The 14,194-nt window shown below is 39.3% G+C and overlaps 1 protein-coding gene across 1 annotated transcript in view; it reads left to right on the plus strand.

Moving 5' to 3' along the window:
- LOC137137822 (uncharacterized) overlaps window positions 1-14,194 on the plus strand; it is a 106,899-nt gene that overhangs the window by 31,640 nt on the left and 61,065 nt on the right. The window lies entirely within an intron of this gene.

Genomic DNA, 14,194 nt, shown 5'->3' on the forward strand with positions numbered 1-14,194 from the left:
GGTTGTTAGTGTGATCAACAGATTCATTTTTAATTAATTTTCACAATAAATAAGATTTTTAATTACCTATTTGATTTTATTCATTAATATGATCTTTTTTATTTTAATATTAATGTATTATACGTTTTTATTATTTCTTTATCTGTACAGGCCAATTTGGCTGAGCTGACATGTACATTTACAACAATTTGTTCACAACAGAAAAAAGGATTCAAACTAGAGACATTTTTAGCTGTGAGGCAACAACACTAACCACTCCACTACCATGCTGTCGAAATTAAATGATTTATTATGAATATTTTAATGAATAATAATAATATTAACTGCATTATATTTACAATCAGCTGTAAAATGATTATGTTCGTTTGTCTTATCATTCCTCAGAAGAGCATTTTATTTCACACTGTTTATTATTGCAGGAAACAAATGTCTTGCTGCAAAGTGAATTAGGACACCATGTGCTTTTAAGAAGAATCAAAGTGAAGCAACAGTTTCATCAGTCTGATTTATATTTATGTCCAACAAGTTTAGAGTGTGAAAACAAGTGTAGAAAAGTAATGTTCAGAAACAGATGAAAGAAAAAGCCACATTTAACTAACTGAGCAGAGAAGCAGAGTTTGCAACGTGCAGAGTTTTGTGGTTTGTTGCACCATCGTGGGACCACTGAGCTGTAGAGTTTTGTGACCGTTCTCAGAGGAGGAAGGAGAGACGATCTGGCAGGGAACAGTGGGGAAAGCTGGGTATAAGTACATGGGGGCACATGTGAAAACAATCAGGGTTAATGAGAAACAAGAAGCTGAAGAAACTAACTGGGATGTGGTGCCGAGGGTTAACAAAATAGAAGCCAGCAGCAGAAAGTAAAGCTAAAGAAAACTGAAGTCCAAAAGCTGCGACTGTGACACTGACAGGTGACACAGTGTGGGTGGTGCCTCAGTGTAGAGCTGGACAATGGGTCCAGGAAGAATGTCCTCTCCTGGATGTTGCTGGAACCTTTGGACACTCTGCCACAGGACTTGTACCTCACTAGGACTCAGATGATATGTTGATGTGAAAACCACATCATCACTGATCAATAAGATGAGCTTTAGTTGAATATATATATAAGTCCTGATCCTGGTCCTGGACTGGTCCTGCCCCCTGATTTGGCCCATTGCTTGACAACAGGTTTGACTGACAGGCCAAGCACACAGCAAACATCTAACAATGAACCAACACCTCGAAACACAAATAAGGTGGAAATGACCAACAAAGGCCTGCGTCAAACGATGAAACTGCAACATCCAATGGAGAAGTGAGAAACAGACCTTAGAATAAAAAGGAAAAAGCTGCATTTCATGTGTGTGGAGGTTCTTTATCTTTAATGATTCATTCAATGTCTTTTCATTATTCAAGGTCTGTGGTCTTTATTTGATATGTGGCAATTCATCGTTTGATCTGTCAGTTTATGTGATCACCAGGTGATTGATTAGTTTACTAAAGATGTTAATGATGTTCTTAATCATTCATCTTAGTGAGGAAATATTGAAACTGCTGTATTGCTAAAGGGAGTTTGACAATTTTGTGACCACACAGGAGGTCATTTACAACTTGCTGTCTCTGATCTGTTCAGAAGTGGAGCTTGATGGTGGTGAAGACAAAAAAGATCAGATCCATGGAGGCTTCTAATGACCATGTGTCAGCTACAGTTCAGCCAGTTGTCAGGTTTAATTTAAGGATGGAGCCAAGTGAGAAAACACAGACTGAATTTTATTGTGCCTTTTTTAATTTTTTTGATTAGATCACTTTTAGTTAGTTTAGATTCCTTCCTAAGAGTGAAGACAAAACGAATATAAACAGAAACACGTAAATAACATAAATAGAGACCAGACAATAAGGGAAAACTAAATGGAAGCTAAGCTGTGGAACTAAGAGTAACCAGACTACATAAATAAAAGGGCTAATTATAACCAGGTGTGTACATTAACAAGGGTGAACATGAGTTGGGGAACAAACAAGAGCTCAGGAAATAAGCAGAAATCTAATGAAAGTGAACAAAACCACAAGAACAACCATTAAGCAGAGATATATAAAAAACTAGGGAAGCTAAACTTGGGTGTACAGCAGGGAAACCTGTCAAAAAAGTGCAAACAAACTCAGCAAAGACAAAAAAGAAATGTGCATGTGCCAGAACAGACCGGGGCAGGAACAAGTTTAAACAGGGAATCAAACATGTGTACAGTGTCTCAGAACAGGTACAAAGGTACATTTTCTTTACTGCTAAACACAATGGTAACAGCTTCTGCTTGATGTACCAGACTTTAGAATTTAGAATTTAAGTATTTCCAAAGTCAATGAACAATGCAAGCAAAAGGTGAACAATTTGAAATGTCTTCTCTCACATTTTGTTCTAAAAAAACTTTTATTTGTTATTGTGCTCTATTGTTTCATACTTTATTTTTGTAATTGTAGACTTTTTTATTAACTCATAGCTCCTACTCTCTGACAACTGACTGTTGAGTCATTGACAGTATTCTGGGTCGAGGTTTTTCCATCACACTGAATTGAAATCATCACTGAACAAACTAGAAATATGATCCACAGCTGCACATGCTGTTCATAAGTGTATGTGTGACACAAAATACCACAGATACTTTACAAAAATCTAACTATAAAGCTCTAAAGGGCCACAATAAAAGAGCCAGAAGGCTGTTTTTTTTATATATGTAGCTATTACATGTGGTGTGACTTTTATTGTGGTGGTTCACAGCTGCACAACAGAAACATTCTGTTGTTGTTATAACATTTTCAATAACTGATTTATTGGACCCAGAACAAGTGAAGGAGTTGGAAGGTAAAATGAGTTGATTGAATATAAGGTTAATGATGGAACAGGTAGACAGACAGGGAGGGAACAAAACTTACAGATTACAGAAGATTATTTAACACCACTAACTTTTTTAATGCCATGAACACAGCTTATCTCATGATGACATTTCTGCTTCACCTCAGCTCTGAGTAGCAAAGCTTATCTGCAGCTGAATAGTGCAGTGAGATGAACTGATGTAAAGTTATGGTTGTGATGTTTCTTTGCTGACTGGCTGTATCATAACAAGCAAATACAGCCGATGAGAAACCACCAATAAAAGTATCTGGGTACTGGCTGATCATGGATTTGTGTTAACCACAGTGAGTTTGTCTAATCACTAACTGTCTGTTTGTTCATCATTTAGTCTGATTTGTCACATAACCTAACAACTGAACAATAACTGGTGGAGTCTATTAGCAGCCTCCACACTAAACATGGGTTCACACCCTCAAACAAACTTTGTGTCATTGTGTTTCACTTTTCACTGTTGGGATATTTGGTGTCCGTGTTAAACTATGTCGAGGTTTAGTCTGTTGATGTGAACGTATGTTAAATTGGCTGCTATAAAGAAACATCCCAGGTGTCAGTCCACCATTTTACCAACGGTGAGAACAGTTTATTCTACAATACATGATTGATGTACATGATCAACTCTATTGATGAAATAAAAATGAATGAAACCATAACAGCTGACCCAAAGAATATAGTCTGATGATGATGATTATTGTTATTATTCATATAACTTTTGCTCCTTTTTATAGATGATTGTAAACTTCAGAATATTCTTTGAATCTTTACAAAATATTACCTCAGAGAGAAAAGAAGAAGAACAGGAACAGACGGTTTATCATATAAATCCTACACACGACTTTCCCAGCAGATGGCTCCTCTTCTATTGGAGTCGTTTGACAGCATGTGAGTCAGTGCACTTTGAGTTTACAGTAAGTCAAGGTTTGATGACTTTAACCCCCAAACTTTATAAAGACTTACCAAATGAACTATAAGCTGTATAGAAATGAAAGCACTTGGTGTTAAACTCCTTTGAGTACTGTGTGACACAATGCAGAAACACTAGTTATCTTTTTAGCAGTGTGCATTGGAAGGAGGCAGCGAAGAAGTGAGAAGAAGTTAGATTGTCCACCCAGTGAAGCAGACACAAAGAAGGAGGCGTGCGGGGGTTATGATGATGTATGTTATGATGAGGGGCACTCACGGTTTTCTGACACCTTCCACAGCAACCAGGAATCCAGCTGAACACCCTTCATCCCCCTAAAAGATGCAGCCTCACTGATGGATGTGTGAAGTCGTGTTAAACTGAATTCATGCTCAATGTGGACAATGTCCCAAAACCCTGCACATCCCTCAGTTTGAAACTTCACGTCACTCCAGCATGTCCAACCCCGATTCAGCCTCTCTACCTCCTTCCAACACGCATCAACATTAAGATAACTAACATGTTTCTAAAGAGCAAAAGCATTTTTGTTCAGGTGAATGTTTTCACTGGTGGCATTCAGTCAAATTTGAGATCAAGGTTTGGCAGAACTCTCCCTATATTCTGTCTAGGCTTTGAGAAAATATTGACTCTTCTGTGAGATGACGTTTAACCTAATAAGGTCTTTCTCACCAACCACTATAAAGAAGATAACACACCAACAAACTCACCTACAAAGAGGAAGGAAGTGAAGCTGTGAACAGTTTTTCAGCTCATATCACCAACTGCTACAATGGATGAAACATCTCTGCAGTGGCTGCTTTGTAAGTACAATCTCTGATTCAAATCATTACAATCATAGTTTGTCTTATTTATACTATGAGCTGTAAAACAATGGAGAGATACACGTTGATAAATGATTAAGAGGTCATAGGATCCAACATTTGTCAAGAAGTGCAAATTAAAAAAGGTTTATTGATTAGGATTAAAAAAGATGATGATTAATAATTTAAAAAGTAAATATTAAAATGAATTAAAAAGTAAAACAAGGCAATTGTTATTTTAAGATCATAAAGTGTAAAGCTACATCTTAAACTCCATTATTCTTCTCTTCGCATTAAAAGACGACAAAGTTGACGCCATAAAGCAGGAAACGTACAAAAGCTTTCAGAGACTGTTGGATGCTGACAATCAGAAAATTAGTTAGTCAGAAAATGTTGTTTATTTGGAAAAGTTAAACTTTGGCTGTTTGAATAAAAATGATAAAATAATGCTTTTAATTTTAGCAGTTTAGCTGAAACACACATAAGAACATTTGCTGTAGCACTTTACATTAACAGCTCAGTAACAATAAAGTAATGAGGTAACATTTTGATAATAACAAGCTAATGTAGGAAAACACTTTGCTATTTCCTATGTAGCATAATAACAGTGAAACATTGTCCTACTCAAAATCATGGTAATATCACATTAAATCAAACACCAAGAGCTACAGCAAATGTATATTTTAAAACAGTCCTGATAGTTTCTGTGTAATAACCACACACTAAATATAGATTAGTGATGTGACATCTTCCCAGAAGTGAAGCCACCTTAAGCTACAGTAACAGGAAATTAAAGGTAATAAACCCTGCTACCTGCACATGACACAAATACATTAATAAATAAAATACATTTAAAAAAATCCAACAAACACAGAAAATAATTCATTTAAATAAGACTTAGACAATATAATAAGAATTCAGTAGCAGGTTTTTTATGTAGGAACTTTTGTAGCTGAATGTGCATTAAACATTATGTTGAGTAAAGTATTTGTTTTGCTTTTTCATCATTTTAAAATAAGCGTCTGGAAACTTTTGCACTGATATAATTTTCATTATTCTCTAACTTTTCTTATACACTCCTTGACCTTTTTCTTTACTTCTGATGATGTAGGAACATTTACACAAGCTGAATGTGCATTAAATGTTATGTTCCAAGTTTTTGTTTGACTATTTGTCATTTCAAAATAAAGGTCTGCAAACTTTAGCATGTAACATACACACAGAGGTGTGTGTCTTGTATTCGTCTGTCTCTGCTGGTAGAGTGAGAGCTGAAGGTTTAGTGTGGAGGCTGCTAATAGACCAGAACTTGTGCAGTTATTAAGTTATGTGACAAATCAGGTTCAATGATTAGTGTAACAGACAGACAGCTGGTTTACTATAAAGACATGTTGAAGTGTCCTCGGGCTGAAGTTTGTCCCGGTGGGACAGGTGAGCACCTTGTGTGACAGTCACCATAGTGAGTGTGTCTGAGTGGATGAATCATATAAGCACTGTGAGCAGAGCTGACGTTACTGTTTCTCCTTTATACTTGTTTGAATAGTGTTTTAATGAACTACTTTTATTGGCTTCTTACCAGGTGAGATGTATTTGCATGTGTTATATAATAATAATATGATATTAGGAGCTGCCCCACTCTCTGTTAGACACAGTGGAAACACTACAACTTTAACATCTGATACATCTTCAAGCCCAAGTTCAGAATCAGTCAGCATTAATACTCAGACACACTCACACAGGTGAAGCAACAGGTCACCAAAACAGGAGCCACATTCATGGTGTTAAAAGGAATTAGTGTTAACGCTGGCAGTAATATTAAAGCCAATAATTACAGACTGGATATGATCTCTCTTTAGTTGTGACGTCTCTGCTGTGCTGCTCAACAAATCAAGGTTAGTAAACTTGTCCTCTTCTTATCTAAAGCAGGTAAAGGGACACTTTGCTGCTTCTGATGTTTGCTCCTCAGCCTTCATTCCGTTTGGATAATATCTGGTGTGAAAAACTGAAAAAAGATGCTTAGTTCTCATCAGGGTTGAGCCTGTGTTTTAACTGTAGAACAGCAGTTTATGACACATGGACTTATGGACACACTTGTGTGTTTCTTGTGTTATTTGTAGGTTTTATTCAATCAAATGGTTGTAAATGGGTCACAAAACACAAAAAAGAACAATTTCAAATCGAATTTGCATGTGTTTCATGAACAATATCTGCCCTTGAATCAATCACTGCCTGATAAATCTGTGGCTCCTGATCAGGTTTTGCAGATATTCAGGTGTGATTGCTCCCAGGCTTTCTGCAGAACTTCCCAAAGCTCTGCTGTGCTGTTTGTGCAGTTTTCCCGAACTCTTCAGTCCAGCTTCTCCCACACCAGCTCAATGAGGTTCAGATCTGGTGACTGAGCTGGTCAAACCTTCACTGAGAGTATTCCAGCAGCTACTTTCTTCTCCAGATAATGGTTACACATTTACATTTTAAAGCGACTTACAAGTGAGCTACAAGGCAGCAAAAATCTAAGTCAAGGAGAAAACATCAAAGCAAAGTCATATCAGAAAAGTGTTCACAGTTCACGAGATACAAGTGCAAGAGAGCAGAAAGGATTTTTTTTTTTTTTTTAAGAGATTTAAGTGCATAGCAAGATGCGGAAGAGTTCAGCTTTCAGTAGTTTTTTGAATATTGGGAGTGAGTTTGCTGAGCGTGCAGCGTTTGGTAGCTCATTCCACCATTGTGGGATCATAGCGCTAAACAGTTTTGCTTGGTGTCTTCTATGCGGTGCTGGGACCACCAGACGTCTTTCGTTGGCAGACCGCAGCGGGCGAGAAGGATTGTAGACTTGAATGAGTGAGTTGAGGTAAGCGGGAGCTGTCGAGTTAACCACCCTGTAAGCAAGAGACAGAGCTTTGAACCTGATGTGAGCAGCTACAGGAAGCCAGTGTAGAGATCTGAAGAGTGGTGTGACATGGGTCTTTTTTGGCTGATTAAAAATGAGGCGAGCTGCCGCATTTTGAACCGTTGCAGTAATCAAGACGAGATGTGACCAGCGCCTGTACAATGAGTTGAGTTGTATATTCTGTGATGTAGGGTCTGATCTTCCTGATGTTGTAAAGAGGAAATCTGCTGCCCTAGAGACTAAAGCTCAGTTGGTCATCGATGATGACCCCCAGATTTTTGGCCGAATTAGTGGGGACAATCAATGTAGATCCAATGTTGACGCTGATGTTGTGTTGCATCAAAGGTCTGGCTGGGAAGACAAGGACTTCGGTCTTGGAGAGGTTGAGTTGAAGGTGTCTCTCACTCATCCAGGCTGAGATGTCTGAGAGACAGGCAGAAATGCGCGATGAGACAGTGGAGTCTTCCGGTGAAAAGGACAGGAAGAGCTGTGTGTCATCAGCGTAGCAGTGATAGGAAAGACCATGTGAGTGAATGATGGCACCTAGGGATGAAGTATAGATAGAAAAGAGGAGAGGACCAAGAACTGAGCCCTGCGGCACAGCGGTAGAGAGACTATGAGAGTGAGAAAGATGCCCCCGCCAGGACACCTTGAAGGTTCGTCCTGATAGGTAAGAACAAAGCCAGTCTAGAGCTGATCCAGAGATGCCCAAGTCAGAGAGTTTGGACAAGAGTATCTGAAGGTTCACAGTGTCAGAGGCTGATGATAGATCAAGTAGAATTGAGACAGATGATTGACCTGTGGCTTTTGCAGCTCGAAGATATTCCACAACAGTCAGGAGTGCAGTTTCTGTGGAGTGACCCCTCTTGAAGCCAGACTGGTTGACATCGAGGAGGTTGTTCTTGGAAAGGAAGTCTGAGAGTTGGTTGAAGACTGCTCGTTCCATAGTCTTGACCAGAAAAGGAAGGAGGGAGACAGGTCTGTAGTTCTCTGCTACAGAGGGATCAAGAGAAGGCTTGTTGAGCAGTGGGGTAATCAAGGCCTGCTTGAAAGAGGTTGGAAAAGTCCCTGTTTTGAGAGATGTGTTGAGGTTTTGAAAGAATGCTTGGGGTCACTGTCTTGCTGCAAGATGAAATTACCCAGAGAGAATATCATCTCTTCAGTGGTATCTGTGCTGACTGAGGAGGCTTTTCACACGATGCAGATCGTCCACTTTCCTTTAACCAAGATCATCAGGTTTCCATCACTGATGGTGATAAGAAGGCATCTGTTATCTCTTCAAGAACTTTACATCACACACAGGTTCTTTGCTTGGAACAAAGTTTTGTGGACTAATGAGTCAAAGTTTTGACTCCACTGTCTGTGCCCCTTGGCCCACGTAAAACCTTTTCTTCTGATTTACCAGGCAACTTCTCTCAGAGTTTTTTTCCTTGGAAAAAACTCTTTTTCTTTGGAAACTGTCCACCTGACCTGAGTCTCCTACTTAAAGTGTCTGTGCACACTGTTTTCTCGATGCAGGCAATTCAGGTGCAGCGAGGCGTCTATTTCTCAAGGAGGACACTTGTAAATAGTTGTCTTCTTGGGCAGATACACTTTGACCTTTCACTGTACCTCCTGTCCTGATTGGATCCAGTGGCAGCATGTCTGTGGAGACTATAGTTTACATCTTTTAAACAAAATCTTTAATTTCTTGGTGTGACCTCGAATATCCTGAGATACTCAGTCAAGATTAAATGTATAAATTAAGCACAGAGGCTTCAATAAAGAGGCCACAACAGTCAGTGTGGGTCAACTGCTGTAACAGATATTTAATAAAAACAAAACAACAATATTAAATCTTAAAATCAAGGAAAAGAAGAACACAGTCATACTACAGCCGGGAGACCAAGCACCCACTGGCAGGGGGCTGGAAGAATCCTAAATGTGAAGTAACCACACAACAAACCATACAAACACTAAACCTGCAGTATAACAGTGAGTGAACTCCCAATATACCAACCACACCCATGGGTGGAGGCTCCAACCTGCCACAGTACGAGAAACAAGAGAAGGATTAAAACTCAACCAAACCACAAACCACAATGTACAACAATACTAAAATAAATGACAGTCAGTGCTCTGCCTGCAAACAAGCAAAGCACTGTTACAATATGTGTAAGGAAATAAACACATTTTATATTTTTATATAAAATCAAACACCAGACCTTACACCAGGTGATAAGACTGCTCCACCCGTTAATCTCTAAAAGTTATGACAGACCCACTTCAAATATTGTGCCTTTCTAGTTTATCTAACGATGTCAGATGTGAAGCAATAAAACCCTTTTATTGCAGCTTCTTGTAGATCTTGTGACCCCAGGACCCACTATCTACTACAAAGTACATTGTATTGGGCCTGATCTTAAACAGTCCTCTAAACATGACCCAACCTGTGACTTCTTGTCCTCTTCAATAAGCCTGTTTTGGTTGACTGTTTGCTAATTATCTAACCATATGATTAAATGTGCTCTATTCCCCCACACTACCTGCTACAATGGCCACATCTCGTAGAGACTTTCCTTCATTTCTCAAGATAAGTAAAGTTTCTAAGCAAAGCTGTTTTTGTTTGGTCAGTACATGTACAACTATCCGACTGGATAAAACCATCAAAACATAATAACACATGAACATAAAATGACACATTTTTCAAAATAATGTAATTATTTTAAAAATATAATTAATGTCTGTATTCTGTCCAAAAAGTGGCATAAATGAAAGTTCCCCAAAGTCAGTACTGGTGTAGAAAGTTTGCTACTTGGACTCAGAGACTTGCTACATGACTGGGACACTTTCTCATTTTATATCTCTGCCACTGGTGATAAAACTCTTGTGTTACTGACAGTAACCTAATAGAATTTGTGTAATAAAATGAAATGGTTATCAGACCATTGCAACCATAACTACCAGCTTTTCTTGTAAAATGAGTCAAAAACATGTATAACTGATTATTTACTTTGTAATTCCACAAACAACACATGTGTCTTTGTGCAGAACAAAAACGTTCAGGTACAATGTTGGCAGAAAAGCAAAATGTAACACAAAAAATAAATATTAAAATTTTTTTTATGTCACATAAAAATATTAAAACTTGTTTTCTGTTTTGTCCCTTTCAATTATGTTTAAAAATGGACTAATTGCAGCTGTGTTCTACAGAGACATATTCATTCCTATAGATGATATTTGTGTTGATTCAGCAAAGCAGAACCCTATGATTTCTATGTTAATTAGAGAGGAACATCCTTTACTTCATTGTAGACAGAATTTAATTCAGCTGAGAGGTAAAATAAGTAAATAAATAATATGTCTGGGATTGTTGAGTTTTATTTGTAACATGATGGTAACTACATGCTGAATTCTCACAGCTCGTCTGACTGTGAGTCCCAACTTCTCTCAGCTGTTTCAACATGACTCTATCTCTTTGAGCTGTGAGGAGGACGACAGCTCTGCTGGATGGACACTGAGGAGGAACACAACCAAAAGACAGAGGACTTCGTGTGAAGATGGTTGGGGAGAACCTGCTGGTTCTTCTTGTAACATCAGCTACATCAACCCATTGGACAGTGGAGTTTACTGGTGTGAGTCCAGAGAAGGATCAACCAGTAACAGCATCACCATCACTGTCACTGGTAAGATCAGACTGTGGAGTTAGTGTTGATGAAGCTGTGTGGAAATGGATGAAATGCTGTAGTTTGTGTCTGTGTTGAGGTGGAGCAGTGATCCTGCAGAGTCCTGTCCTCCCTGTGATGGAGGGACATGATGTCTCTCTGCACTGTCAAACAAAGAGGCCTCCCTCCAAGCTCCCAGCTGATTTCTATAAAGATGGCTCCCTCATCAGGACTGAGCCTACAGGTCACATGACCATCCACCATGTTACCAAGTCTGATGAAGGCCTCTACAAGTGTCACATCAGCAGTCATGGAGAGTCTCCACCCAGCTCGATCTACGTCACAGGTCAGGAGCTTCACTTTGATTTCAACACTTATTTTATCCACATTTTATTCACCTGAAGATCTGATTCTCTCCACAGAAAAACCTCCGACCACATCTGCAGTTCCAAACTTATATACACCCCCACCCCCTGCCTCCACCTCGTTCCATCTTGTTTACAGACTGATCCTCCACCTGGTGGTGTTCTGTCCATACTTCATCTCCACTGTCCTCATGGTGTCTTTATATCGACACAGACGCAAAGGTAAAACTCTGAGCCACTCACTCACCCTAAAAACACTTAAGTCAACTTGATCATCCTATTAATCACAATTTATATATTTTCTACTTTTAATCTTCTGACTGTAAGAAAACACGTGCCTGTCTCCATGGTGATGACCTCTCCCTTGGTCATCCAGGCTGAGCAGGGATTGGATGATGACTATGATGACGTCGTTAGTGACGCCACCACAGAGCATCACTTCTGAACTGATCCAACATGATCAATGTGTTCTCCTTCTAAAATCAAAATGTCATTTTACCCCGACCTCAAAAGCCAATATGGCTGCACCGTTTGTCAGTAGAGTGAAATCTGTAGTAATATAAAGTCACTATCACTTCTGTATTATTTTAGTCTCATTAAAACATTCATACACATAGTACTGTTCAGTGTCATCTGTGAATAACAGGTGGACTCCCTCTACAGGTAAAACTAGAAACACACCTCCACCACCTTTACTTCATCTCCACCTCCACACCTCACAGGTTTGTAGGGTAAAGCCAGATTTTTGTGGTTTGTTTCCTGTATTAATGTTGTCAGGTTTCTGCATTAGGTCAATGTTACAGAGATGTTGAATATGATGGAGATGATACAAAAGAAGAAACTAAAAGAGTTTTAAGTCATAAAATGAGTGAACTTTTTTATTTTAATGTAATTGATTGAATCCACTACTGCCACTACAACTACTACATCTTGCTCGATGTTGTTGTCTGTTACATCTGTACTGATGTGGTTGGTTCCACTGGTGATACGCTGCATTAAGAGGAAACATAAAGGTAAGACGTTTACTTCTGAATTCTACATTCACTCATTTGTTTGCAGGCAGATGCTTTGGATAAAAGGTTCTGTCAGTACAAAAATCCCACATCTGGGGCAACGTGAAGGTTCACTGTCTTATCCAAGAACATTTTAACATGTGGCCAGTAGAGTCTGAAACCACCAACCCTTTCAACTAATTGCCCAATTGCACAGCCTTACAAGTGTTCATATCATGAATGCTGGGTCTTGTTTGTTTTCTGAGAATCTACTGCACCTACTGGTAACTTGTTTGCCACGTAGCAATAAAAAATATACTAAAAACCTGGATTATTCTGGTTAGTCACATTGTATTGCTATTATTTTGAACAATACTGTATATCCAATATGTAACCAGAAATGTGCTTTAAACATCTGAATTTGTGATTGAACCAAAACCTGATTTGAACATGATTCTTTTCCTTTGATTAACCTCCCTCTTTATAATGAAAACCAGAAAAAGTGGTTACATGCAGAGAAAGTTGACTTTAGATTGTCTTGCTGAACATTTTTAACAGTACGCAGATACAAACATGTCAAAATGTTTTTATTTTAGTATTTGACATTATTGGGGGAACGCAACCGCAAGGGGGCACAAGCCAGTGTCTTCTTGTGCCAGTCCCAAGTTTGGATAAATGCAGAGGGTTGTGGCAGGAAGGGCATCCGACGTAAAACACATGCCAAATCAAACATGCGAATCGTGACAATGACTTCCATACCGGATCGGTCGGGGCTCGGGTTAACAACGACCGCCACCGGTGCTGTTGACCTACAGGGTACCGGTGGAAATTGGACTACTGTTGGTCGAAGACGAAGAAGAAGAGGAGGAAGGTGTGTTCGTAGGCAGAGAGAGAAGAGGAAAGCTAAGAATGTAGGACTGACAGTAGGGACTTTGAATGTTGGTACTATGACAGGAAAGGTTAGAGAGTTGGTTGACATGATGCAAAGAAGCGGGGGAGGGACATACTGTGTGTCCAGGAGACCAGGTAGAAAGGTAGCAAGGCTAGAAGCTTAGGAGCAGGGTTCAAGTTGTTCTATCATGGGTCAGATAGGAAGAGAAATGGAGTAGGAGTTATCCTGAAAGAGGAGTTGGTGAGGAATGTTCTAGAGGTGAAAAGAGTATCAGACAGGTTGATGAGTCTGAAGCTGGAAATTCTTGTTAGTGGTTATGTCCCACAGGTAGGATGTGAGTTAGAAGAGAAGGAGAAATTCTGGAGTGAGTTAGATGAAGTGATGCAGAGCATCTCCAGAGGTGAGAGAGTGGTGATTGGTGCAGATTTCAATGGTCATGTAGGTGAAGGGAACAGAGGTGATGAGAATGTGATGGGCAGATTTGGTCTTCAGGACAGGAACACAGAAGGACAGATGGTGGATGGAAATGGCTGTAGTGAACACTTTCTTCCAGAAGAGGCAGGAACATAGTGTGACGTATAAGAGCGGAGGTAGAAGCACTCAGGTGGACGACATCATATGTAGACGTTGTAATCTGAAAGAGATCAGTGACTGTAAAGTATTGGTAGGGGAGAGTGTAGCCAGACAACACAGGATGGTGGTGTGTAAAATGACTCTGGTGGTGAGGAAGATGAAGAGGACTAAGGCAGAGCAGAGGACAAAGTTGAAAAGGGAAATATGTTGTGTAGTTTTCAGGGAGGAGCTGAGACAGACTCTG

The sequence above is a fragment of the Channa argus genome, chromosome 12 (assembly GCF_033026475.1).
Source record: "Channa argus isolate prfri chromosome 12, Channa argus male v1.0, whole genome shotgun sequence".
Taxonomy (NCBI): domain Eukaryota; kingdom Metazoa; phylum Chordata; class Actinopteri; order Anabantiformes; family Channidae; genus Channa; species Channa argus.